Source organism: Herpailurus yagouaroundi, unplaced genomic scaffold, assembly GCF_014898765.1.
Source record: "Herpailurus yagouaroundi ecotype Mexico unplaced genomic scaffold, PumYag 216, whole genome shotgun sequence".
In the NCBI taxonomy this organism is placed as follows: Eukaryota; Metazoa; Chordata; class Mammalia; order Carnivora; family Felidae; genus Herpailurus; species Herpailurus yagouaroundi.
The window spans coordinates 253,410-276,031 of record NW_024412447.1 but is presented as its reverse complement, the minus strand read 5'-3'; the positions used below and the strand labels follow the sequence as shown (position 1 = coordinate 276,031).

At 61.9% G+C, this 22,622-nt stretch overlaps 1 long non-coding RNA gene across 6 annotated transcripts in view; it reads left to right on the top strand.

Moving 5' to 3' along the window:
* The window catches only part of LOC121017465 (uncharacterized), a 60,599-nt gene that overhangs the window by 3,914 nt on the left and 34,063 nt on the right, over nucleotides 1–22,622 (top strand). For 5 of the 6 annotated variants that reach the window (XR_005784764.1, XR_005784766.1, XR_005784763.1 and 2 more), the window contains exon 2: nucleotides 13,363–13,449. The exons of the other annotated variant lie outside the window; for it this stretch is intronic. This is a non-coding gene — a long non-coding RNA (uncharacterized LOC121017465). The remainder of the gene's footprint in view (nucleotides 1–13,362; nucleotides 13,450–22,622) is intronic. 6 annotated transcript variants of the gene reach the window in all.

Here is a 22,622-nt window from a genome sequence, read left to right as displayed (position 1 = left end):
TCCTGATGCATGAGCCCCTCGACGCCCTTGGCATTCAGCACGCTCTCACAGACGTCACGCTTTCGCGTATACTGTCTTCTGCACTTGGAACGCTCCTCCTCGGAGAAAAACTCCTATTCAGCATTCAAAACCCAGCTTTGGTAGCACTTCCTGGGTCGAGCTGTCCCCGAAGCACCCCAGCCCACAGACACTGGGCCCTCCCTTGCTCTCCTGCAGCTCTGTAGCCCTGACCGCAGGCACCGGGGCCACCTACCCACTCTCTGCCTCCTCCGCTAGGCCGTGAGTTCCAGGTCACCGCAGCACTTGGTGGGACACACAGTGGCCTCCAGGGTTTGCCGGGCTTGGAAACGAAACGCTTGTGGTTCCCGCTGCCTGAGAGGCGGCCTTGGGATCAGACCACGTCTTTGCCTTTCTCGGGACACAGTCCTCACCCAGTGTCGCCACCGTCCCGACATCACCGTGATCCAGCACAGGGCCTCGGAAGTCAGCATGCCGGCATCTGGCCCCTGGCCCCGCGAGCCTCAGTTTCCTCCTCTGTCAGATGGGCATCACAGCACACCCACCTCAGAGGGTGAGGCTGTAGGCACAGAGCCTGGTGCCCAGTGGGCGCTCAGTCACATGGGCTGCCTTTACTACCCCCCCCCCGCCGCCCCGCCAAGACCCCCTTGTCTGGAGAGAAGAGCGCCCCAAGCGGGGCACAGTAGTTGTGGGTTTCAAGGCTGGAGTCCCTCGCCCTAGCGGAGGGGAGGTAATGAGCACTGCAGCCCCAACCAAGACCTCCCGCCTCCCCTGCCAGCCCCGCCCATGACCTTGCCACGTCTCCCCTGGGCAGAGGCTTCCCTCAGGTGGCTGGGGGTGTCATGTGTCCTCAAAACCGTGAGGCCTGGAAGCAAGCTGGGTCCCCAGGGCAGGGCTGCTGGAGGCTGGGGTGGGATGCAGGCGGGGTCCCCATCGCCCTCCCCTTCCCTGGACCACCCGGGATCCCTGACACCTGCGTCAGGGCTTGGCTCCTCGGCTGGAGCTGGACCAGCCCCTTTGGGCCTCGTCGGGCTCAGACGCTCTTCACGCACGAGACAAGCGCCCTTGTCTTACCGAGCTCTGGCCTTGCGTGCCGCCCCCCGAGGCAGGGGCTGATGACCCGGGCCCCTCTTCAGAGCACGGGCCCAGGGGCCTCATCCGGCCGAGAAGAAGCCTTTCCAAGAGCTTGGGTTGACAGAGAGGGGCACTGAGGAGCCTCCTTGGAGGCTTTGCTCATCGGTCTGGGGGTTTTGGTCGGCTTCACTGGGAGCCCAGCCAGGGCCGTCTTCGTGGTCCCCTCCCCGATCTTTGCTCAAAGGAGCAGGTGGCCGTGAGCACACCTCAGCTGCCCCCGGCCTCTTCCCCGTCTGCCTTCCGTGGGGCGTGCTGGGGCCGAGACCGACAGGACTGGATCCTGAGGCACAGCCAAGCTCAGGCTGCTGCCATCATGGTTAGGAGGCTGCATTTTGTGTTCCCCAAGCGAACTCTGAGAGTCCCTTTGCATTTAGAGCAAGGAGGTCAGGGGCGTCTTCGGGAAGGGCCATGAAGTTCAATCTGACCCACTGGCATCCGTCGGGGTCCCTGAAAACAAGGCCCCATGTGCCTCGAGCTAGTCTCTCTCACAGCCCGCCTTGGGAAGGCTCCAGAGCCGTCTGTAAGGTGGGCAGGGCCGGGTGAGGAACTGTGTCTGAGGCGTGCGGAAGCCGGGACTCCGGCGGGGAGAAGGGAGGCTGGCGTGGAGGCTGGCTGGGCAGGACTGCCTCGGGGTCACCTGGCGGGCGAGGCTCCAGGGTGCACGGAGCCCCCGGGGTACAGGAGGGTCGGGGGACCACTCTTGCTGGCTGCGTCGCTGCTGTCCCCGAGTGCCCAGCAGCGAGGCCTCTCTTGCAGGCTGGACCTGGCCCCCCGCTTCCCGAAATTCATTGCCGGAGATCAGACTCGAGTTAAGGAAACATTTATTTTAAATGTAAACCGATCACAGCGGAATCCTGGTCGGGATCTGCCGGCCGCAGCCCATGGACAGTCAAGCAATGGTATAAATAGGGCACAGTTGTTGCTGCCTGTAACCCGGAGGGGCCCCGCCGACGCCCACAGCCAGGGGAGTGGACTGTGGGGCCGGAGCCACCCAGCCGGGTTCCCCGGCCCCCGTGTGCCCCGAGGCCTGGGCTGTCCTGCTCCCCCTGCACCCGGGCCTCAGGGCCTCAGCCCCCCGGCCTGTGCTCTGCACGTGGGCCTGCGCGGCCCCTTCCTGCCACTGGGCTCAGGGCCTGATGTCCCGGTGAGGATCCGGAATCACGCCGAGGCCCCTCCCCGCCATGACTCCCCTCTTCCGGGGGACCCCGCGTCATCGGAAACAAAAGCCAAGAATGCGGAGGGGCCCCTGGGACGTGTGACGGCATCTGGCCAGGCTCCAGAAGTCACCCGCAGGCATGCCGGGGAGCTGGCAGGCGGCCAGGAAGTGTCCCTCCCGCCAGCCGCCCTGTGGGTGTAGGGGCAGGAAGCTCACAGAACAGTCTCCTTCCTGGGAGGCACAGGGAAGGTTACCCGTTAGACCCCAGCCCACCCCGGCAACGGAAATCTAGCCCTGTCGTGGGTCTGTGCACCCGCTGTGCTGGTCTCGGGTGGGCGACTGGGGCCAGGAGCCTTGGAACTCTCTAGCGGGAACCCAAGTGAGGGGCAGGGGAACTGAGGCTCAGAGAGGGGATCGACGTCCTGCCGGTCCGTTTCCCCCCCCCCCCCCCCCCATTGCCCAGAGCACGGCACGCTCCTGAGTGTGGTTCGGTGGTCAGGAACTCAGACCTGGGTCATCTACTCCCCTCCCCGAGTCTCAGGACGGCCACGGCCCCCATGCGTGGAAGGGTTGGGGGGAGACTGGGCTTCGCTGGCAGGACAGGCATCCAGCATCCAGGCGGTCCGGGGAACGGCAGCCCCAGGCGGGACAGAGGTGCCCGCCATGGGGGACATGACCCCACGTGGACTTCATCTTCCATAAGTAACTCCCTTAAAACAGCACTGACCATAACAGGAAGGTATGACTTAAACAACTGGGGGCCGACATGGGGTTCTTTCCTTACCATGGTGTGACCTTGGGACCGTGGTGTGACCTTGGGGTGTGGCTCACCCCTCTCTGCCCTCGGTTTCTTCGTCTGTGAAATGGGGGCTCACAGGCCAGCTGATAAACAGATGTGTCTTGGACAAAACACACAACACACACGTTTGCTGAACGTAACATCGTTTTTTTTCCTGGGTTTCCAGGGTTTCCCACACGCACCTGCATTTTCTCTGCCTGGGTCTGGGCACCTCTGTGGCCCTGCCCCCACAGCTCTGGCTGGCCGCCGGATGAAAGGGACACAGGCGGGGCAAGGTCCTGGCTGTGACCTCTGGGCAGCCCAGAGGACGGGGTCGTCCTCACCCCCTCGCTGTCTTCCGGGAGCGCAAGACACGCCCAGAACACGCCCACGCCAGGCTGTGAGGTGGGGTCTGACCCTCGACCCCCCACTGTGCCCCTCGATGGAGAGGGTGGGGACATGCCTCCTGGGCCCCAAGGCCACACGCGGGGCCCCCAGGCCCATCCACACCTGGGGAAGGAACCGGGAGGGACACGGCGGCCAGGTAGAGGACCAGTTCTGCGACGCTCCACCTGGAGCTCGCTGTGCCCACGTCTGCACGTGACAGGTGTCCGTGGCTAAACGCGTGGAGCCCTTACACCACCATGAGGGCGCAGGGTCCAGGACGGTCCCGTGGCGGATGTGGTGCTGAGGCATAACGCCCAGGGCCCCGCGACCGGTGCTGAGAGGGCAGCGCGAGACCTTGTGTGACCTTGGGCGCATCCTCCTGCAGCCGCTCCCGTCTCTCAGGTGGGGCGACGCCGGTCCTTCCCTGAGCAGGGTGACATGGTGGTGGGCATCACACGCCCAGGCGCTGTTGTGATTCAGTGTCCTGGAGCTGCCCTCACCAGGGAGCAGACACCAGCTGAGAGCAGGGGTCCACCTCCCACAGTTCTGGAGGCCACGCTTCCGACCACATGTGCCGGGCGTCCCCGCCAGAGCCCCCAGGGACACTCGTTTCTTCACGTTCCACTTCTCTGGCTTCGTTCCTTCATCCGGTCAATGGTTCATCTGTTCCCTCTGTAGATATTTTGCCGTGGCTCCCGTGAACCAGGCGCTGGCGGAGCTGTGGCCCCGCTCCTCCTCTGGAAGTTTCTTCAAGGCCCCTTGAACATCAAAGGCCTGGGAGCTGGGTGACCTCTGCCCTTAGCTGGGCGTGGTTTCCGGGTATCCCTGGGGTGGCGGGCAGCTTTGGGGGCTATTTTGGGATTGCCACAAATGTCACCCTCCTCCCGCCGATGGAGAATTCTCATCAAACATGGCCAATATGAGGGTGATGTCACCCCAAATTACAAGGGCTCTGCCGGTGGGGCCGGAGGAGGGCAAAGGAGGTGACCCTGGGCACCTGCTGGGGGGCCTGCTCCACTGCCTCCTGCCGGGCCACTCCAGACTTGCCACCTGGGGGCAGGCCCAGAGCCCCCTCCCGGAGAGACCACATGGCCACACGGGATACGGTGTGTGCCTGGGAAAATCGAAAACGCTGGGCGAAATGCTGGCTTGTTTATTTAGGACCGGGCAGCTGGATGTGACAATTCCAGGGAAGTGACTAACTGGCCTTTGTCATTTCCAGGGCGGCCTGCCCGAGCCCAGAAGGGAGGGCTTGAGTGGGGCCCCCACCGTGCAGGAGGCCCTGGCCTCTTAGCAGGTTCCGTCCTGGAGCCTGTGTAATCCAAGCTCTTAGCCAGCCCCGGGGGAAGTCCAGTGAGCCCCCGTCCTGCCAGTGCTGCGCCCCCAGACCCCCCACACCCTCCCTGAAGCTGAACAAAGCGCCAGGTCTGAGGAGTCCCAGCTGGGCTCTCATTCAGCTCCCGTGGGGGCAGCCCAGCCCAGGGGGGCACAGAGAGGGGACACAGCGTCCCCTAGCTGTCTTCCCAAGACAGAGAAGAGTGGGGTGAGGGGAGGGGGACAGAGAGGCAGACGCAGAAACAGACGGAGAGACAGAGAGGCAGTGACAGAGGCAAAGGGGAGACGGGGGCAAGGGAGGGAGGGAAGGAGGGGCAGGAGCTTGACTGAGACAGGCCTGGGCTGGGAGTTGGGCTCAGGTGACTTTGGGAGGGATGCTGCTGTGTGCTGGGCCTCCGCTTACCCACCCACTTGGGCAGCCTTTGCTTACTGCCTCTTGAGTTTTGCTCCCCCGCCCTACGCTGCACTGGCGTTGACCCCACGTTCTTCTTTAAATCACCTCACTTTTTCTTTCTTTTACGCGTGAACGCTAACTGCATTTGCCCCTCTGGCCTGTCCTTGTACCTCCTAAATTACCTCTCGACCCCCGTGGGAGCCTTCCCGAAACTTGAGAGCTGCTGGGCATCGGGGAGTGCTTTGGCTGCCCTCGACCCGACACAAAATAGGCAACACTTGAGGCGTGAGGAGCAGGAGATGGGACGGGGCCACGGTGGTCGGCCGCTCAGCACCTTGTCCGAGACCCACGGCCGCCCTCGCGCAGCTGTCCTCATCCTCAGGGCGCTCTGGGGACACAGGCTGTTGGCAGGAGCACGAGACGCACAACTCCGTGTCCACATTCAGCAGAAGAGCGCGAGCGAAGGGTCTCCCCTCCCCGCGCTCGGAGGGCGAGTATTTGGACCCAGAGCAGAGTGATCAAGTCTGGGTTCACAAAATATCGTCTCAACATGTAATCCATTAAAAAACTGATCTGGGGGCGCCTGGGTGGCGCAGTCGGTTGGGCGTCCGACTTCGGCTCAGGTCACGATCTCGCGGTCCGTGAGTTCGAGCCCCGGGTCGGGCTCTGGGCTGATGGCTCAGAGCCTGGAGCCTGTTTCCGGTTCTGTGTCTCCCTCTCTCTCTGACCCTCCCCCGTTCATGCTCTGCCTCTCTCTGTCTCAAAAACAAATAAACGTTAAAAAAAAAAAAATAAAAAAAAAATTGATGTGGCGCGTGTGTTACACTTACCGTGCGTCTCAATCTGTACCCGCGTTTCCACCGGAAATGCTTGCTCTGTGTATAGATTTCATAAAATTTACAGTTGAAGAGTAGATTTACGTGGCTGGGTCGCCTGAACTGTACTTGACTGGAACATCCCCCCAGATTCACTTTTCCGCTGACGTCCGCATTTTCCCTGACAAGCTGTTTGACCTTGCGCCTGCCGTGTTCACGGGGTTCAGGAGCTGGGGCTCCCCACGCGCTTCTTCGGGCCACGCGTCCTCTGTTTGCGTCGCTCTGTGTTTGCCAGTCACCCTCTGTCTTTGATGGCTCGAGGCTGTTTTCCCTGATTGCTGCTTATCTGGTTCCTAATTTTCTAAAAAGCAAAAATATTTTCAAACGTAGAGATCGTGGAAAAACCTATCCGTGTTTTCTGCTAGGCCTTTACGAATTGTTGGTCTGTTTATTTATTTCAAATACTTGCTGTGAAACAGTGTGGATTCGAAGGGAGCAGCAGAGATGTTGTGCTTTTCACCGCTTTCCCCTGGTGGTTGAATTTTATACGACGATAGCACAATATCAAGGTGAGGAAATCAGTGCCAGGACAGTGTGTGTGTAGTTCAGTGGCATTTTATCACGCGTGTAGCTTTGTGTAACCACCGATGCTTCAAGGCACAGAGCTAAGCCTTCGCCAGCAAGATCTCTCTCATCATGGCTTTGTTTTGTTTTATTTCACATGCACGTCTAACCCATCGGTGTTTATCCCTGGTGTAAAGGGTGAGGAATTGGTCCAATCTAATCTTTTTTCATATGACTATCTTTTTATCCCCAAACCACATGTTTTTCCTTTTAAAAATAGCTTTATGGAGGTATAATTGATGTGCAACAAGCTACACGTATTTAGAGTGTACAGTCTGACAAATTCTGACATAAGCACGGACCTGTGAAACCTTCACTAAAATCAAGATAATGAACGTGCCGTCACCCCAGAGCTTCCTCATGCCCTGAGTAGGGATGTGGGGGTGGATGGATCCGTGGGAGGCATGGATGAATCCGGGGGTGGATGGATCTGGAGAATGGGCGTCCAATGCTTGTTCATCCATCCAACTGCTGGTGGGCATTTGTACTGGTTCCAGGTTGTAGTAGTACAAACGAAGCTTTGGTGAGTATTGTGTACAGGTCTTTATATGTTCGTATGGGGTCTTTATATGTTCATATGTTTATATGTTCATATGTTGATGGGTTCTTGGTCTCTTCTAAAACCTCGTAAACCATCAGGCCAAACAGGCTGCTCCCGTGGACAGACTGAGCCCCCGCCATGTGGCCTGTCGGGCACTGGGCTGCAGCAGTGACGGGCTGGGTGTGGTAGGAAGATGAACCGCTGTGGGGAGGGACAGCTGGGGATGCTCACCCAGGGGCATTAGCGACTCTCCCTGGGGGCATCTGAGCTGAGACCTGGAGGGTGAGGAGCACCGGGGCCCGGACGGGGCTGCAGCAGGGTGGAGAGCAGAGCGGGGCAGGTCTTTTCCAAGTGGAAAGGGGTCATTTGCGAATTCGAAAGCTCGCCTGTGTACACGGATGCGTGGACACTGAGGGGCGCTCGTCAGGCGTCCCCGGTGACGCGAGGGCCAGCTCCGGTGGCCTTGCTCCCTCTCACGGTAGGGTCTCGTCTTTCTTCGGTACGCGGGAGGTTCTCATCCCGGCCCCCCTGTAGGTCCAGCACCCTGGCTCTCGGGACAGCACTCCAGCTGGAGAGGGGAGGCCCTTCCGCACCCCCCTGCTCTCCCCGACAAGTGGCTACTGCCCAGGAGGCAGGTGGGCCTTGTTTCCCTGCCCCAAGGGTGTGTGCACAGTGGGAGGGTGCCAGAACCCTGGGTGCTGCACCCCTTGATTCCAGGGGGGCCCTCGGGAAGAGGCACTGAGACACGTCCCGTTTCCGAGGGCCAAGAAACACAGCCTGAGCTTCCTGGGGGAATATACCCTGTAATTCAGAAAGGGCTGCTTGATGTGGAAGCCAGCAGACCGCATTTTGAAAGAAGAAAAAGAAAGAAACTTGGAAAGCCCTCAGCATATTCTTAATGCTTGGGCATGTGTCTCAAAAGTTGGAAGGGAGGCTCAAAACACAACGCTGCACCGTGGCTGTGCCTGGCGGCTGTTCATCCACCACTCACCCATTTCCCACCGCTCCCCCACTCTCCCGCCCAATAGTTACTACCTTCTCGGTGTCAGGCCTTGGATGAGGGGATGAAGGGACAAGACAGTCCCGTCCTCATAAAGCTAACACTCCAGCACCTTAGAGCGTGGTGGCAAATAGGGGGCGGAAAAGCCACAGACTCTGCTGCCCCTGGGGCTCCCGTCTGCGATGTGGCTGAGTGGCTGTGCAGGGTTAGTTCCCAGGGAGAGTGGGGATAGATGGACAGTCTGTCTGGTTCCTCTTCCTGCCCTCACACTCACTCCCTAGGGCATGAGGGAGTAGAGGCCCGGCACCCACCTGCCTCAGCCTTGGGGGCTCTGTCCAGCTGGGGGCTTGAGGTTCTCTGCTGTGCGGGTGTCAGGGGTGCCCAGCACCAGGGATCATTCCGCAGAACTGACTGAGGGCCCCACAAGCCTTTGGCAGACATCGGGCTGGGGGCCACTTTACTGAGCACCTGCTGGGTGCCCCTCACTCGGTGGTGAACTCACCCACACTCAAGATGGATGGGAGGCTCCGTCTTGCAGAGAAGACCAGAACCTGGTCTGAACCCGGGTGCTGGTCTCTGGTGTGTGTTTCTCAACGAGGACCTGCCCCTCCGGGCTGGTGGTGGCTGAGGGCCCAGCTGGGACACCCGAGAGTCTCTCCAAGCCTGATTTCATTCAGGAGCTGGCTGGGGACGGCAGGAAGCCACCCTAGCATGACCTGTTATCCCGGGGCCTCCTGGCTCTGGCCTGGGGTGAGTCTCGGCTTTTCTGTGGCCTCTGCCAGGATTTCTTGGTGGAGAAAAAACAACTCAGTCCAGAGCTCAAGTATCAGCCCAGGAACAGCCCGGGTGGGCCGCCCAGCTGGATCTGGGAGCTCATCCCTCCCCCCCGGGACCTGCTGCTCCTGGGATTGGGGGGGTGAAGCTGGGGAGGGGCACTAGACCCGGGGTTGGGAGGCCCCACTGTGGATCAGACCCCTGCCCAGAGGGAGGTGGTGACGCAGGGGACCAGTGGCTTTCTGTGTGTCGGTGCCTGCTTGGACGTCGGGCTGCGGGGGCCACATGGGGATCGTCCTGAGGGGCATGCACAGAGGGCTCACACACGAGTGGCACGGACACCCCCCCCCCCCCACCTCCGTGTTCGTCTCCGCAGCCATGCAGGGCCCCCCGACTCCTCCTCTGCTGAGACACTGTCAGCCCGTGCGGCATCCCATCCAGTTCCTGGGTGCCCACGAGTCCCGTGACCATCCGGGAAGCAGACGGGCGGCTCCCAGGGGCAGGCCGGGCGACTCTTCCTGCCCTCCCACCCTCACAATGCGGGCCCAACACTCTGGAACTTTCCTGGAAGGAGTCATTCCAGCACCTGATGCTCTGCCTTGGACTGAGTTAAGTCCACCCCAGGCCCCAGTGTGGCTGTCTTTGGAGATAGACTTTTAGGGGGTCACTGAGGTTAAATGCGGTCACGGAGTGGGGCTCCAACCCAGTGGGACCAGTGTCCCTATCAGACAAAGACCCACAGAGCACCCCCACTGCACTGTGTGGGTGCACAGAGGTCGGGCCACGTGAACACACAGCAGTGAGAAGGGCCTGCGAGACGGAGAGTCTCATCAGAAACCAGCCCCACGGCCTCCAGCCTCCGGGACTGGGGGGGAAAGGAATTGTGGTTTGAGTGGCCCCGTCTGCAGGGTTTCGTCACGGGAGCCCCAGCAGAGTCATCCGCTCGCCCAGTCCCGTGGCGACATGGCCCCGTCTCCCTGTCCTGCCGATGATTAGGGGAAAGCACAGTAGGCCGTGTGGCAGGTCCTGGATTCGGTGTCCCGGACCCACCTGGGCCGCCGGCTCCTGTGTGACCTCCGACAAGTCCCTGTTGTTTCCTGGGCCTCCGTTTCCCGCCACAGGATGGGAATGTTGTGCTGAATCACCTCTGAGGCTCCTCCCCGCCTGACACTGGCTGGCCACTCCAAGGCCACGCGCAGGCTGGGGAGGGCTTGGTCTTGGCAAGGGCAACAGTACACACTCAGGACTCCAAGTCGGGGTGCTGTCCAAGGACAGCCAACGTTCCTCTCCATTCCTGGGGCATGGGGGACATACTGGGGCCCCCAGATAAGGGTTGTCCTCGAGTGACTGCTGTTCCTGGCAGGGGGCATTGCCCAACGGGTGCGGGAGAGACTCAGGACCCCCGACGTCCAGCCAGCCCAGCAGGAGGCCTTAACATGCTCACCTGTGCTGGAATGACATCTCCCTTCTGTGTCTTAGGGATGTGGCAGTCAGCCACAGGGAGTCTGATAAATGCTTGTGCCCCTCAGCTTCTGCTTAGGGTCAGGAATCAGGGCAAGCCTAGAGGCCCAGCTCTCTTTGGGCCTTGGTTTCTCCATCTATGGAGGGAGCAGTCGGGTCAGACCATTGTCAGGGTCCCCGTAGGTGTAGATCTTTAGGGTCTGGGTTTATCACCCATGGACAGGGGCAGGACCATGGCCATAGCGGCTTGAGGACAGGGCTGTCCCCCTGCCTGGGGCAGGACCACGGCCGTAGCAGCTCGAGGACAGAGCTGTCCCCCTGTCTGGGGCAGGACCACAGTCCTAGCAGCTCGAGGACAGGCCTGTCCCCCCGCCTGGGGCAGGACCACGGCCACAGCAGTTCGAGGACTGTGCTGTTCCCCCACCTGGGGTGGGTGGGCCTCAAGCTGTTCCTGCCTCCATGGCCCCAAAGCGGAGTGAGGCCTCATCTTTCATGGGGACCAGAGCCATCCTGCACTACTCCTTGGGGCAGGGGCCTCCCACGTCCCCAGGCCGGCCCACAGGGCAGCTCGCAGAGGGACTCCAGTGGTCTAGAAGTGGGGTCCCGCCTCATGGCCCCTGAGGGGTTCTGGCCCTTAGCAGGTGCTTCCGAGACGGGCTGCCACCTGGTCACCAGGGTGAAGGCGGAGGCAGGCCTGAGTCCCAGCACCCGCCACTTCAGGGCTTCTGTCCAGCTGGGGCCGCACGGGGATAGGAGCCCCTGTCTCAGCCCGGTCGGGCCGTGTGACCCCGAGGAGGCTGGGCTTCCAGTCAGAGCAAGCCAGTGTGCGTTTGGCCCCTTCGGTGGGACCCACAGCGCCCTTGCCAGCGCTGGCCCCAGGCGACCCCTCTCCTCACGCCTTGTGCGCGACAGAAGCAGTGGCAGCCAGGCCGGTCTCGGGGCCTGACAGTGATGGATGGGCCAGGGGCTCTGGGTTACTGCCCGTGGGTGGTGAGCCCGGGTCCCTCTGGCCGCAGAAGCAGGACGCGGCCCTGGGGCTGGAGAACGGAGTTCCGGAAAGCAGCCGGGCAGGTGGGTTCTCTGAGGCATCTGGCGTTTCTGTGGTCTTTGTGCAAGTGGCCCCAAGCCTCTGACCTCACCGGGGGCCTTCCTGCTGGACGACAAGCCTCTGCCGGGCGGGAGCTGAGGGGGCGGGGGCGGCTCTCCAGGAAATGGGCTGGTTTAGGGCAGTGTCCATGCCGATAGCGCAGTTTAAGTTTTAAAATCCACGGGGCGCCTGGGTGGCTCAGTCGGTTAAGCGTCCGACGTCAGCTCAGGTCACGATCTCGCGGTCCGTGGGTTCGAGCCCCGCGTCGGGCTCTGGGCTGACGGCTCAGAGCCTGGAGCCTGCTTCCGATTCTGTGTCTCCCTCTCTCTCTGCCCCTCCCCCGTTCATGCTCAGTCTCTCTCTGTCTCAAACATAAATAAAACGTTAAAAAGAAAATAAAAAAAAAATAAAAAATGAAATAAAAAAATAAAATCCAAAGGACAGGGCTATCTTTATGCATCAGGTACCTGTGACCTGCCCCGTGGGTCCTCTGCTCTCTGAGCTTGGTTCTCCCCAAGGGGATTCATTCATTCATTCATTCATTCATTCATTCGTTCATTCCCTACGGAACCCGGGAGGCAAGGCCCAGTCCTGACACTAGTCCGGGCAGTTTCTTGAGGTCAGAGCGTCCAGTACAGACCCAAGGGGAACTGCAGGTGTAACCCTAAAATTGCCCGGGTCTGCATTCGATCGCCTAAAAAGGAACAATAAAATGTAATTTCCACCCTGAACCTCAACCCAGCAATCCAGACTGCTGTCATTTCAGCTTGGGACCCAAATAAAACCCTCTCAGAAGGTATTTTTTTTTACCTTCTCAGGGCCAAGACTCGACGCCGCTCCTGTATCTGGCCCTCACGCTCACCTCCCCCCAGGCCACCTGTCCGACTGTCCCGGGGCCCTCGTTGCCGAGCTGGGGTGCAGGTCCGGGGCGGCAGGCGGACCCCTCGGAGCCGAGCGGGGGTGCAGGTCTGGGCGGCTGGAGGACCGCTGTGACCCCATGCCACTCCTGAGGCCTTTCCTGCTGCCGCGACCACAGGGCGTGTGTCTGGTGGGAAGGCGCGCGGCCCTCTGGCTGCAGTGGGACGCGCTTCCTTTACCTGCTCTCAGACACGCTTCTGGAATAGCACCGGCCCAGGCGGCCCGTGGAAAGGGTGTCCTGCCCACGGATCTGTGCAGAGAGAGCCCCTGTGCACTGGTTTCTGAACGAGGCAGGGGGTTACGTGGCCCAACACAGGGGGTTAGGGGAGCCGCCACCTCCCGCTCTTTCCCCGCAGCCAACCTCCCCGCGGCCAACCTCCCTGCACCCCCCCGGCTCTGGGGGCAGCAGCCACCGCACAGCTGTGCGCAGGGCCCTCCTGGCCACCCTCGGGCCAGGCCCCATGGCCCCACCGGGAGCAGGTGCGAGGTGGGAGGGCTCCCACCGCCTGGGCCCCGTGCTGAGATCTGCGTGTGGGGCGCAGGGAGCAGGGGTGAGCGTGCCTGTGCGCCCACGATAATCACCCCCGACGGGCACCTCCCCCTCCCGGAGCCCCTTTCATCTGATCCGCAAAGCGTTTTACAAACACTGACTCATTAGCCTCCCACGGCTTCGGGAGGTGGCTCAGTCCATCTTGTAGGAGGGAAACTGAGCCACATGTCATTGTTCAAGATTTACAAGTGGGCCACCCAGTGAGCCACCCCTTCCAGACTTCCCCGTGAGATCCCAGACTCAGGAATGCATTCAGGGAGCGAGGCGGAGGCCCCCTTGTCTGTTGAAGGCCAGGACGGAGGGGCCGGGTCTGTGGGGCAGTGGGGGCCTCTGAGCTGAGACCGCTCCTCCACGGGGCTGCCTCTGAGCACTGCATGCTATTCCACACAGCGCCACGTGTGTGCCCGACGTTCGCCCACGGCTGTCGCTTGATGCCCGTGCCCTGAATACCCTCGGATTCACACGGAAGCCCTGCAGGTAGGTTCCCTCCCCTCGCTCACAGGCGAGGAAGCAGAACTCTTCCTTCCAGGTCGGCTCTTTCTCTAAAGGCAGCACAGTGACTGAGCCACAGAGCTGCTGAAACCAGGCCCGACCCCCGAGGTCGCGCTTTCCACGCAAGCACGCTGTCACCGCGGAGGGGCATCTTGCCTAGGGACTGCAGGACGTGGGCCAGGGGATTTGTCAGGACCCACGGGGGGGAGAGCATAAGCAATGCAGTGAAATGCCATGTGCAGAGAGGAAAGCGACTCTAATTGCTGAATAATATGGTTTCTTCCTCTCGTCTTCCGTCTTACCCTAACTGTAATCAAACTTCTGTTGGGACTTAGAAAGTGTTTACAGAGAAACACCCTGAAACAGCGAGCACTGTGCCTGTTGGTTCGAGCTTTTGGACCCTGAGAGACAGACAAGCGAGGAGTGAGGGGGCCTTTCCTGGGGACGTGCCCGTTCTCGCCGGTCCGCCTGGGGCTGCTTTGATAGCCCGGACCTCATCCCGACTTTATTGTCGTCACATGTCAGTCAAGCCCCTTTGCGAAAGTACTTTCATTTAGACACCTCTCCTCCTATTTCGGTTGCTCATCAGCTACGACTTTAAGGTGAAAACCTGTCTTCTGGTTGACGGGGAGGGAGGTGAAAATCACTAGGCGCCTAGAAAACCGCGGCTTACATAAATAACACGTCCCCGGAGCTCGGGGCTGAGCCTGGGATCGGCCCCTCAGGCCTGTGAGCCTCCCGGCCCGGCTCCCCCTCCACCAGGTCTCTGTCTGCAGCCTGTCCGCCTCCCCTGGTGGGTGACGCTCCCCCGCGAGAGCGCGGCCCTGCTCCAGGCTTTCTTCCGGAGGGGGCTTTCAGACCCCGGCCCGGCAAGCAGGGCTCTGTTTATTGTCGACACCAAAGGCCGCTCCCCGTCCGTCCGGCCTGTTCCCGCCAGCTCTGGAGGCAGCAGGCGTGAGGTCCGGTTGACAAGGAGTCATCGTCACCAGACAGCGTGATGGGTGACTTTTCCTGAGTCAGGGCCCTGGATGGAACATTTTACCGGACTTGTCGAATTCGGTTCTTTCCATCCCGAGAAGTGGGTGCTACTGTCCCCCAGGAGAGCAGCCTGCCGGGGTGACCCCACTGGCCAGTGGCCCAGGCCCCTTCCCCTCCACCCCGACCTCCATTCAGAAAACTGGTCCCTCATCCAGCTTGTGAGAGACAGCACGTGTTTAGGGGAGGAGGTGGGAGGGAGATTTGGATCTGAGCAAGGGTGCCTCGTGTGGGGCCTCTGGGGGCAGCGCCCCACCTGCTCCGGCATACAGAAGGGCCTCCCCGTGGGACTGGGGAGGGGGGCTCCCAGCTGCAAGCGGGGGCGGGCCCTGGGCCAACGTTGTGAGGGCACCGGCCAAGGGAGCCGCACCTGGCCCCGTCTCACAGACGGAGCAGGGAGGTCTGGGGGACTCCATCGTCTGTCTGTCCCCACGTCGCACACCTGGCATGGCCCATACGCTCTTGGAGGTTTTGTGGAAGGCACGTGTTGCATTCTGGACGCCCTCTGCCCCTCACACTCGGGCCGGGAGAAGAGGGCGGTCCAGGGGCGTCTGAAGGGCCTCCCCCGGCCCAGTGTGGAGTCTGGTTGCTCTGTCTGACCTGCGCTGGCCTGTGTGGGCAGCTGTCACCTGGCAACTCTGTGGCCCGACAACCTGAGACTTGGCTGGGATTCAGGGCTCCAGGTCAGGGGGTCTGGACTCCCAGAACAGGGGAACCGTGCCTCTGGCCATCTTGAGGTCTGAGTTCCATCAGGCGTCTCCTCTGTCCCAGGCCCTGCAGGTGCCACAAGTGCCGGGGGGGACCTGCAGGCCAGGCCGGGCCCTGGGCAGGTGGAGAAGGTGGGTTTGGGGTGGGCCCACTGTGCGCTTCAGGCGCCTCCACGTCGGGCCCCAGGTTAGTCTCTCTGCGACTCAGTCGGCCCATATGGGAGATGGGCCACCGAAGTTCCTAGAATCCCCAATTCCGAGACTCAGGGTGGCATGCCCACAGAGGGACCACCCGCCCTCGGCTCCTTGCTGCTCCCCCCAGACCAGAGCCTGCTGACCCGTGGCTGCACCTGGGCAGTGGTTTTGGCCCACCTGCCGCCGGGGTGGATATTTAAGGGCCCGTACAGGTGACCCAGGGGAGGGAGGAGAGCCTAGTGTTTCACTGAGGTGACAGTTCCAGGTTGCCCCCGGCAAGCTGGACCCAGGAGGGGCGCCCCGACCTGCTTCCCTTATGGCGCTCTAGGGCCCGACCCCTCCCGGCTGGCCGGGTCTCCCTCCCCCCCCCTTCCCCTCCTACCCCGCCTTCCTCACCCTCACTCCCGGGCTGAGTATTAAACAGCAGGGTTAGGGGCGGGGACCAGGGACCAGTGATCTGGGGGTGCCCTGTGTGATCTGTAGTGGGCTTCACAGAGTCAGAAGAAGAGAGGCCACCAAGCCGTCGTTCCCATGAAGGCAGGGGCAGCAGACTGCCTGGGACAGACTGAGCTGACCCACGGGCCCAAGGAGCACAGGGCCCCGTGGAGAGCAGGCAGGGAGGGGCCCCCGGCTGGGCGGCCTGCACACTTCCCCGGCCGCCTCAGCAGCCTCACGGGCGGGGTTATTACACCAGCGAGTCTCCACGCTGAAAGTCGACTCGGGCAGGTTGCTTCTGCAGTGAGCCGTCGGGTGATTTGCCCAAGGTCACACAGCTAGAGCCCTCAGGTCCTGCTTAGCTGCGGGTGAGACGCTCGTGGCTTTTGCAGGGCTGTATAGAGTTTGGGCTGTTGGCCTCTTCCATTCCGAGGCTGAGCGTCCTGACCCTGCACACACGGCCTGTGGGTGGCCGCTCTGGGCCCGGGGCCCCCCGCCCCCCCAGTCCCTCAGTCTGCAGCCCCCCAGCTCTGAGCTTCCTGGCCGCAGCTCTCTGGTGCTCCTGCAGCCTGCCGGCCACCCACACCACTGGTGGCCCATGGTCTTAACTCTGTGTCCCCCAGACCTCCAGTCGGCCCGTCCTTGGCCCCCAGCCCCCGGCTCTCAAGCCCACGGACCACTGGCCCTGGCGCCCAAGTCCCTGTGTCCCGACTCCCGGTGCCCAGCAGCCCAGCTCCCTTGTCTGCCTCCCTGTTCGCCGCCCACGGTGGCCTGTGCCCTTTTAGTTCCACAGCTCTGCTCTGTCCTGGCCCCAGCCTCTCTTTCCAAGGACCACGGGGCCTGCCAGGCTGCCAGTCTGAGGGTGTGGGCGCTGGCCCCCCTCAGAGGCCACACAGAACTCCTCTGTGGGCCAGAGACTGTCTGGAGGCCGTGGGGAGGGGGGCCACGGCCACCCCACCTGCCAGTCTTTTTGTCGGAGGCCCCCGCGTCCTGGCTGGGCAGAGCGCTGACCAGTTTGAGAGGGAGGAAGGTCCCTGTGGCCACCCAACCCCTCCACCCGCTGGTCCCTGTCAGGCCCAGCTTTTTCCCAGGTTGGTGGCCTTCCTGCTGGGCGTGAGTGGACCCAGGGAGCCTGGAGGCGGTGGGGGGCCGTTGAAGGGATGATTCTGGCCTTTCCTAGATGCTGGAACTTTCAGAAGTCAAACACTCTGAGCTCTTCCCTTCCCCTGGGCTGAGTGAGTCTGGAGACTGCTTCAGCCTGGGGAGCAGTGAGACGGTCACTTAGCCAGGACGCCAGACTGGAGGCTCTGAGGCCCGGTGCTCCACAGGCAGCCGGTGGAGCCAGGGTCCTGCGCTCGAACCGGAGGGCAAGTGATCTCAGCTGGCCAGGCAGCTCCTGGGGCCACAGCCGGTCTGGTGTTTCCCCTGCTCTGCTGTGGCTCCAGGGAGCCTGCCGACCCACTTTTGGTTTGGCCGTGCCTCGGTTTACCTTTCACGAACAACACCTGTTTTCGGAAAGGCAGCCTCCCAACGGGTGTGGCCCGAGGCCCGGATGGCTCATTGGTGTGCTGGTAACCGACTCCTGGCTCTTTGGGGAAGAAAACCCCGATGGAGGGCCTGCCAGTTTCTGTGGGTAAATACTCCCTCCCACGTGGCTGATTCCAAACTGCCGAAGCGAGGTACCAGCTCTGGGAGGAGACGGGCAGGGACACACCCACCCTGAGGCTATGAGACTCGTAGATTACCTTCAGCACAGAGAGTGGCACAGCCAGTCCAGATACTTGGAAAATGAGGGGTTTGGAAAGTTCCTCGCTTTTGCTTTTAATGTAATGTGATAGTAACAACTGTGATTATCGCCAGCTCACGGATTCGCTGCTTCCTCCGTCCTGAGAGTGTGGGGGCCCAGGCGGGGGCTCCTGAGTGCCCAGAGGTATACTCGCACGACAAGGGAGGGAACTGGCTCACATTTTGTCAGGGAGCCCCCAGGGGGCACAGGGTTCCACCCTCGAAGCTGCTGTTCAGGCCACGTTGGAGGATCACTGGGGCGGGGGCCGGGGGGACAGAACCGACTTTATTTATTTATTTATTTTTTTAATTTTTTTTTTCAACGTTTATTTATTTTTGGGACAGAGAGAGACAGAGCATGAACGGGGGAAGGGCAGAGAGAGAGAGACACAGAATCGGAAGCAGGCTCCAGGCTCCGAGCCATCAGCCCAGAGCCCGACGCGGGGCTCGAACTCACGGACTGCGAGATCGTGACCTGGCTGAAGTCGGACGCCTAACCGACTGCGCCACCCAGGTGCCCCAGACCGACTTTATTAAACGGGTTTCGGCTTGCCGTGCTGTACTCAACGTCCACACAGAGCCCACAGGCCCCGTCCGCAGTCCCGCTCTGGGCCCCGAAGATGGGGTGCAGACCAGTGAAAGCCGTTCTGGAGGGAGTCTCGCCTGGTCCAGCCGAGGCCGGTCTGGGCGTCTCTGCCTGAGGTCCAGGCCAGGGCTGGGGCGCCGTGGGGGCGGGCCCGGCGGTCAGCCGGCCCAGAGCGTGCGGGGCTTTGTGGGCCCTTTCCTAGGTTTGGGCTCGCCCACCCCCGAGGCTGATGGGAATCTCCCTCTGACCAGGGGTCTGGGAAGGTTGGTGCTTAGAGAAGTCAGACAGCTTGGCTGAGGCCACACAGCACGTGCGTGAGGCAGGAGAACAGGGCCCACTTGTGCCCGAGGAGCCCGGTCCCCCCTCTCCCTGCCCGGCAGCAGCCTCATTTCTGCAGAATGCCGTTCCCGAGCCCGGCTCTCCGACGGCTAATGGTCTCCTCGCAGTCTGTGCCCGATGATTGATTAATATTGACCTGAAATACTTCAAAGGCCCAAGGCTGCTGTGTCAGGACCGCCCCATACAGGAAGGCGACGCGCAAAGAACCGTTTGCTTCCGTGAAAAACGCATAGCGATGTGGGCCGATGGCCGATCCGCCACCCTGCACCGTTCCACACGCGGCTGGCTGGGGCTTCGCGCCCTAGCCCAGCCCAGCGCCCACGCTGCCAGTGGGCAAGCGACCCTGGCCTGTGGGAAGTGTCTGAGCCATGTCTGTGCCCCTCGAGGGGCACAGGTAGCCAGGGGTCTGGTCTGGCCTGCAGTCCGCGACCCCTCCAGCCCCACGTGGCACGTGGTCACGTATGCGGTTTTCCCCAAGATCCTTCCAAGAAGGTGTTGGACAAAACGGGTTTCAGAACGAGGTCTGATAGACGTTTCTGTGGTGACGGTGGGCCCTGGGTCTGGGCCACTGGCCACGGAGCTCCTGAGGTGTGGCCGGGGCAAGGGAGGGACTGTTACATCGAACTTAATCTTAATTAACTTAAGTTCACACCAGAGTAGCCACCTGTGTCTCGTAGCTGCGGCACTGGGGGTGACGATAGTCCCGAGGGGCCGGGGCTACGCTGTGCGTCTGTCAGAATTCACCTCCTGTGTCTTTGGGGTTTGTGAGTCCCACTGGGGGCACGTTTTACCCCAGACAGATACCGGACCCGAGTTAGTGCTGTGCAGCGTGCAACCCTGGGGCCTGACGTCCACTGACGTCTGCAACTTACTTGCGTCCAGTGAAACGCGATGGGCTCATGGCGCCCGGTGAGTGGGAAGGAGACAGACGTGTGGGAGAGGCCAAGCATCCAGGGTTGATTCTGGAGTCTAGGTAGTGGGCAGGGAAAACCCCAAATGTGCGAAGACCCCGCGGTCTCCTGAACTCCTCAGGGACTGTGCCGACTCCTGCCCCGTGGGGCCGGGCTCCCAGCCCCACGGGGGGCAGCGCGGTGCCCAGACAGCCTGTGGACGTGATGGGGACAGGACAGGATGCGTGGGAGAGGAGAGGAGGAGGATGGCCTGAGGCTCTCACGGTGTCTGGGGAGGGGGGCCCATTCCAAACACTCCCAGAACACGACCGCCCTTCTCTTCTGGCTACCCCACCCCCCACCCTCCACCCTCCACAGAAGGCTGTACTTCCCAGGCCCGATCTGTGCTTCTGAGCCATGAGCCCCGTTGGGCGAGGGACAGCTGTCATTCACCAAAGGGCTTTGGGTATCTGTGAGTGGCCTCTGCTCTACCCTGCTTTGTAGCACCCTGCTTTGTAGCAACAGCCATTTGCAAAGCAGGTCACTGCCCTCTACAGTTTGTCTCCGCCTGGGACCAGGGTGCCTGAGGTGAGCATCCGGATGCTGGGGGCACTCCCCCAGCCCATCCCCTCCGGGTGGCCTCCAGGGTGCTTGTTGGAGCCTGGGGGTCTGGACACCACAGCACCTTCCCTTCTGACTCTCTGGGGCCACAGGTGTGCCCCCCAGCATCCCCTCACCTGAGCTGGAAGAGGGGGAGCTCTGCTCAGGGTTGCCTGACAGCCACGGGTCTGGTCCCAGGGAAGCCTGCCTGGGCCTGTTTTGGGCGTCACAGACACCCGGTTAGAGTAGAACCTGCTCCTTCTGACTCTTGCAGAACAGCCCACCCTGCCCTGTTGCTGTCCAGGAGATGCCAGCCCTGGGCCCCCTGTGGCACGTTGAGCTTGTCTGTCCCCTCCCAGGGTGGTTGGCTCCCTCTGAAGTGCTCCCTGAGTGTGGATGCTTCCTGGGGATGAGTACTCCTTCAGGGAGGAGTGGTGTTTCCTGGGGAGGAAGGGTGTTCCCTTAGACAAGAAGGGTGCTCCCTGGGGAGGAGGAGTACACCCTGGGGAGGGGGGGTGCTCTCTGGGGAGGAGGAATGTTCCCTCAGGCAAGAAGGGTGCTCCCTGTGGAAGAGGGGTGCTCCCTGGGGAGGAGGAGTGCTCAGTAGGGAGGGGGTGTGCTCCCTCATACAAGAAGGGTGCTCCCTGGGGAGGACGAATGCTCAATGGCAAGGAGGGGTGCTCGCTGGGGAGGAGTACTCCCTGGGGAGGAGGGGTGTCACTATAGTGCTCCCTGGGGGGAGGGATGCTCTCTGGGGAGGAGGAGTACACCCTGGGGGTGGGGGGTGCTCTCTGGGGAGGAGGGATGTTCTCTCAGGCAAGAAGGGTGCTCCCTGTGGAGGAGGGGTGCTCCCTGGGGAGGAGGGATGCTCAATGGCGAGGAGGGGTGCTCGCTGGGGAGGAGTACTCCCTGGGGAAGAGGGGTTCTCACTACAGTGCTCCCTGGGGAGGAGGGGTCCTCCCTGGGGGAAGGGTGAGGTGTCTCTCCTGGGTGTTGGAGAAGGACAGCTCCTGTCTTCCCCTGACCTGACTGACCCCAGGGCAGTGCTGTGGCCTCTCCCTTGGTCCCCATCTTAATCCGAGGCCAGGCCCTTCTCTCTGACCCCATGGCCCTCTGTGAGCCTGCCCAGATGGAGCCCAGGGTGTGTGCAGGACGGGGTGGGGAGCTACTGGGGGCGCACCTGGCCAAGGGTGGGAATCATCTGGACATTAAGGCTAGTGGCCTGGCCGCCCACAGCGCCACTCCCTGGACCCAGGACCCAGGACCCACATGCTGCCCCTGTGTCGTGAGGATCAAACGAGAAAGGGCTGCCACTCCCATTCTACAGACGAGGAAACCAAGGCCACATAGGGCACGGGCTTCGTTAGCACTCTCTGCAGCGGGAGCGGCTCTCACTACGAGTCTGGGGGCTGCTTTTCCCTCGAAACCAGTGTGAGCTCATCCCTGTGAAGGTGATGCAGAAGTGGGGGCATCGCCCTCCTTCCAGCCACTTTCCAGGGTGGCCCGTGTCGGTGACACGGTTGATGCCCAGGGGAGTCTGTGTGCATATGAGCACAAACGTTCACACTTGTGCCCGCGCACAGCCACACACACGCACGCACACACATGCACGTGAGCACACACACACACGTGAACGCACAATGCACTCACACACGCGTGTGCACACATTCACACACGTGTGCCCACGCACATGTGCATACTCACACACACGTGCACACTCATGCGTGTACACAAATCCACACATGCGTGGGCACACGTTCATGCACACGCCGTCTCGCTTTCACACCCTCACACACACACCAGTCTTTGATAAAGCGGCTTTCTGGAACCTACCTGTCCTGCTTCCAGTCTAACCACCCTGTGATCACGCACGTGGACACACATCCGCGAGCTCTGCCTGCTGTCCGCAGCCCGCGGGCACCACACGCCTCCAGCCCAGGGCTGGTTCCTGGGCTGCGTTTCTGGGATCGGGAGGAAATGGGCGCTCACGTTCGGTGGGCCTCTGCCCGGCCCCCTCCGAGGGGCAGCACCGCATACGCCCCTGTGGGGGAGGAGGGCACCGTGCGGCAGGGAGGCCCCTGTGCTCTGCCGTCTGGTGGGTCCGGCTTGGACGCCCTTGACTGCCAGTGAGCTTGGCCACCTCTTCCCGTGCGTTGGTGGTCCCTGTTTCCTTTCCCCGGGATGGCCTCTCCGTGCCCTTGGAGGGAAGCACAGTTTACACTTTTACTAACTGTTCTCCTAGGCTCCCAGCCCTGCTCTCCTGGTGGCTGAATGAGCCCTTGTTGGCCGAGGGCTGGGTGTGGGTTGAAAGGGGTTTTGGACCCAGCCCTGGGGAGGGGTTGTTCCGGGGGACACTGAGTCACGGGCAGCGGTCCTGGCCCAGATGGCCTGGCTCCCTCGCGGGCCCAGGGCAGCTGCTCACCGGGCCTCACTTTCCCCATCCTTCCGGGCTGGTTGTGTCACACAGGGACCCAGGCAGGCCCTCCTGGGATGTCATGGCCTTTGTGAGGCTTCCCAGGGCCTGTGCTGCCTCTCACTTGCGCCCCAGCCAGTCGCCGACCGCAGGCAGGACAGCCGCTGGGGGGC